Source organism: Penaeus japonicus, unplaced genomic scaffold, assembly GCF_977035675.1.
Source record: "Penaeus japonicus unplaced genomic scaffold, GWHDUDI00000001_assembly GWHDUDI00000010, whole genome shotgun sequence".
Classification (NCBI taxonomy): Eukaryota; Metazoa; Arthropoda; class Malacostraca; order Decapoda; family Penaeidae; genus Penaeus; species Penaeus japonicus.
The window spans coordinates 33,594,012-33,599,011 of NW_028234412.1; the positions used below are offsets into that span (position 1 = coordinate 33,594,012).

The 5,000-nt window shown below is 57.2% G+C and overlaps 1 protein-coding gene across 1 annotated transcript in view; it reads right to left on the minus strand.

Moving 5' to 3' along the window:
• Positions 1-5,000, minus strand: part of LOC122263886 (uncharacterized) — a 199,177-nt gene that overhangs the window by 70,640 nt on the left and 123,537 nt on the right. The window lies entirely within an intron of this gene.

Below are 5,000 nucleotides of genomic sequence, written 5' to 3' on the forward strand. Positions count from 1 at the left end.
CACACTCCACCCACCCACCACTCAACTCCCACACACACTACACCTACCCACCACACACCAACCACACACACACACACCACAACACTCACACCTCACACACCACCACACCACAACTACAACACACACACACCCACTCCGCCCACTACACACACACACACCCCTACCACACCCACACCCACACCGACACCACCCACACCACTCACACACCACCCCTAACACACCAGCACACTCTCACACACACTCCCACAACCACACACACCACCCACACAACACATCCACCACACACCCCACACCACGCCACACACACACACCACCCACACACACAGCACACAACACACACCACCACCACACACAACACTCCACACCCACACACCACACACCTCCCCACAACCTACCACACACACACACCACACCAAACACACCACCTACACACATACACACACACACACCACACACACACACACACACACACACCAACCACACCACGCCAACCACTACACACAACACCTACACTCCACCACACCCACACCACACCCACAACCACTCTACACACACACACCCACACACTACATACACACCCACACACACACCACACCCACCACACACACACCCCACCACGACCACTCTTCCTCCCGACTCTCTCTCCACTCTCCACAACTCTCTCTCCTCTCAGTCCTCTCTCACACTCCTCTCTCACAACCTCACCTCCTTAACACTCTCCCACTCTCTCTCTCTCTCCCCTCTCTCCCATCTCTCACCCTCACGAGACTCTCCTCCACTCATCTCTCTCTCTCCTCCTCATCTCACTCCCTACCTCTCTCTCTCACACCTCACCACCTCGACATCACTCCTCTCTCACCTCACTCTCTCTCCCTCACCTCCCCTCACTTCCTCACTCTCCCCACACCACCACATCCTCCCACACTACCCACACTCTCACACACGACACTCACCCTCCACACCACACCTCAACTCTCACTCCCCTCCTCAACCTCCTCTCACTCCTCCACACACCTCACTCACTCACATCTCACCCTCACACCACTCCTCTCTCACCCCCCCCCTCCTCTCACCCCTCACACCACCTTCATCTCACACAACCCCCCCCCCCCCCACATCACACACACTCAACTTATTCCAGTCGGTCTCTCTCTACCTCCTCTCACTCTCCTCTTTCTTTCTCCTTCTCCTTTTTCTTTTCTCTCTGTCTACATGTCTAAAACCCCATCTTTCCTCTCCTCTCCTATCTTTCGGCTCCGCGAGGGGGCGGGCGATCCTCTTCTCCCTATACTTCTCTATCTGTTCTGGCCCCATCTCTCCACTCCCATCTTCTCCCTTCTTCTCCCCCCCCTCTCTTCTCCTCTCCTCCCCCCCCCCCCATCTCTCTCTCCTCTGTCTTGCCCCCATCTCCCCCCCCCCCCCTCTCTCTCTCTTCCCTCTCCTCACCTTCATCCCTCTCCTCTCTCTCTCTCTCCCTCTCTCTCTTGCGTCTCTCTCTCTTTCCTCTCTCATTCTCTCCTTCTCCCCCCCCTCTCGTTCCACTCTCTCTCCTTCTCCACTCCTCTCTCTCTCTCTCTCCACTCTCTCCTCCCTCCCCTCTCCATCCTCTTCCTCCTCTCTCTCCTCCCCCTCCCTCCTCTCCACTCTCTCATCTTCTCATCTCCCACATCCTCCCTCTCTTCTCCTCCCCGTCCTCCCTCTCACTCCGCCCCTCGATCTCCCCCATGCCCCATCTCCCCATCTCCCACCCCCCTCCCTCTATCTCTCCTCCTCTCTCCCTCTCCCCCCCCTTCCCCACTCTCCCCCCCCCCCCCCCCCTCTCTCTCTCCTCTTACCCTCCTCTCTCTCTCTTCTCACTCCCTCTTCCCTCTCCCCCTATCCTCTCTCTCTCTCTCTCACACTCATCTCTCCGATCTACTCCTCTCTCTCTCTCATCTCACTCGATCTCGCCCTCTCTCCCTCTCTCTCTCCCTTAATTATCCTTCCCTCTCTCTCCCTCCCTCTCTCTCTCAATCTCTTCCTCTCTGTCTAACTCCTCTGTCTACCCCCCCCCATCTCCCTACCAACCCAACCCCCCTACTAGCCACTCCCTCCTCTCTTCTCCCCCCCGCAGCCCTCTCTCTCTCCTCTCCCTCCTCTCTTACTCTCCTCTTTCTCTCCTCCTCTCTCTCCCCCTCCTCTCCACCCCCCCCCCCCCTCCATCTCTCTCCTCTCCATCTCCTCTCCTCCCCTCTCCTTCTCTCTCGTCTCCCCTATCTCCCCTCCCCCCACTCTATCCCCTCCTCCCTCCCTCACATCCCCTTCGCCGGCGGGGATCTCCCTCCTGTGCTGTCTGCCCCATCTCTCCCACCTCACTCCTCCCCCCCCCCCTCCTCTTCTCTCCCTTCTCCTCTCTCCTCCATCCCCTCTCTCTTCCCTTCTCTCCCTCCTCTTCCCCCTCTCCTTCCTGTCCCCCCCCCCTCTCTTCTCTCTTCCCCTTCCGCCCTCTCCTCTCTCACTCCCTCCCTGGTCCTCTCTCTCTCTCTCTCGTTCTTCATATCTCCTCTCCCCTCTCTCCTCCCCCCTCCTCCTCTCCCTCCTCCTCTCCCCCACCATCTCCCCCCCCCCTCTCTCTCTCAAATCCCTCTCTCATCTCCTCCTCTCCTCTCTCTCCTCTGGGCTCTTTCTCTCCCTCCTCTCTCTTCTCTCTCTCCTCTCTCTCCCTCCTCTCTCATCTCTCTCTCCTCTCTCTCCCCTCTCTCTCCTCTCTTCTCTCTCTCACCTCTCTACTCCATCTCCTCCCCCCATCCTCTTCTCTCTCGCCCTCTCTCCCCCCCCCGCCCCTCTCTCCTCTATCCTATCCTCCCTTTCTCTCCCCTCTCCCCCCCCCCTCTCCCTCCTCCTCCCTCTCTCACCCACTCTCTCTCTCTTCTCTCACCTCTCTCTAATCTACTGTCTCCGCCCCATATCCCCCCCCTATCTCTCCCTTCTTCTCCCCCCCCCCTCTCCCTCTCTTCTCCTCGTTCTTCTCTCGTCAACTCTTCTCTCTCTCCTCTCTCCTCTCCTTCTCCCTCTCCCTCCATCCTCTCATCATCTCTTCATCTGTCATCTCCTCCTCTTCTCTCCCTCTCTCTCTCCTCCCTCCCTCTCTCTCTCTCTCTCTCCTCTCCTGTCTAAAAACTACCTCTACCCCATCTTCCCCACCTTTTACTTCTCTTTTCTTTTTTGTCTTTCCTAAGTCTACCCCCCCATCTTCTCCCCCTCTTCTCTTTTTACCCCCCAGTCATCTCTTCTTCTTAATCAAATCCTACTTTCTTCCCATCATCTTTCTTCCCCCCTTTTGTGTTCTCCCGGTTTCTTTTCTTCTTCCTTTTCCCGCCCCCTCCCTTCGCCTCTTAATCTTCTTTCTTTTCTCTTCTTTCATCTTCCTTCTTCCCTTCACCTTCCCAATTTCTTTTCCCCCCCCACTCCCCTCGTTCCCTTCTGTCCCTAACCATAACTCCTCTCCTCTCCTCTGTCTCTTCTCTCTGTCTACCAACCATGTCTAAAAAACTACCCCCCCCATCTTTCCACCCATATAACCCTACCCCCCATCTTTTTTTTTTCCATCTTCTTCCCCCCCCTTCTTTCTACCCCCCAATCTTCCCCTATCTTCCCCCCCTCCCCCCATCCCTCCCTCCCCCCCTTCCCCCCCTCTTACCCCCCCCTCCCTCTTTCTTTTCTTTTTCCCCTTCACCCAACTTTTTCTTTCCCCTCTTTCCCCCCCTTCTCCCCCCCCCCTCCCCCCCCCCCATCTTCCCCCCTCCCCCCCCCCTTCCCCCGGGGGGGAGGGGGGATTTTCTTCTTCCCCCCCACCCCCTTCCTTACTTTCCAATTCTTTCTTTCATCTTCCCTCCCATCCCTCCTCCCTCAACCCCTCCCCACTCTCCCTCCTCTAACTCGTCCTCTCTCACATCGCTCCCCTCAATACCCCAACTCCATTAATCCATAATTTTCTTCCTCTTTTCCCCCTCTTCCCCCCCCTCCAACTATCATACTAATCACTTACTACCAAATCCCCCCCCAATCTAACATCTTCCCCTTTACCCCCCCCCACACCCACAAACTACATACTACCCACCACACTCAACTCAACCACATTCAAATCCCTGATCCCCCTCTACTCCACACATACAACCCCCCTTTTCCATACCTCAACTATCTAATCACTTTCTACCACCCATCTTCCTTTCCAGGGGGGAGTCGGTCATCCAAATCACTCTTTTCAACCACAAAACAACTTACGCCCCCCCACCCCACCCCCCCTCAGAACCCCCCACCCCCACCCCACCCCCCACAACCCCAACCCCCACCCCCCCCCCACTACCCGCCCCCCCCCCCCCCCCCCCCCCCACACCACCCCCCCCCCCCACACACACAACACAAAAAAACACCCACCCACCCCCCCCCACAACCCCACACTCCCCTCACCCTCCAAACAACCCCCAACCATCGCCCACCCCCCCCCCCCAACCCCATACCACACACATACACCACCACACAGACCCCCCCCACAAAACCACAACCCACCAACCCCACAAAACCACCCAACAACCCCCCAAACGACAACACCACTAACCCCACCACCCACTTCCAACTCCCCCAAACCCCCCAACAACACCAACTACCCCCCACCCCTCACCCTACACCCCACCCCACCCCACACGACACCACTAACCACACACTCCACACCACTCTCTCCTCTCACACACACACACACACACAACTGCTGTCACCCCCCCATCTTTCCCCATCAACCCTCTAAGTCTCAACAAAACCCCCCTCTCTCTCTCACCTCCGGTCAACCACCCCCCCAAACCCTCACATCAGACCCACTACATTCTACCCCCCCCCCCAGACTACCACCCACTCTCACACTTCACGCACTCAACTCTCTTCTCCCCCTCACCACTCTCTCCTGTCTACCTCAGCTCTGTCTAACCCCATCTTATCTCCATTCTTTCTTCCTTCTATTACTTATA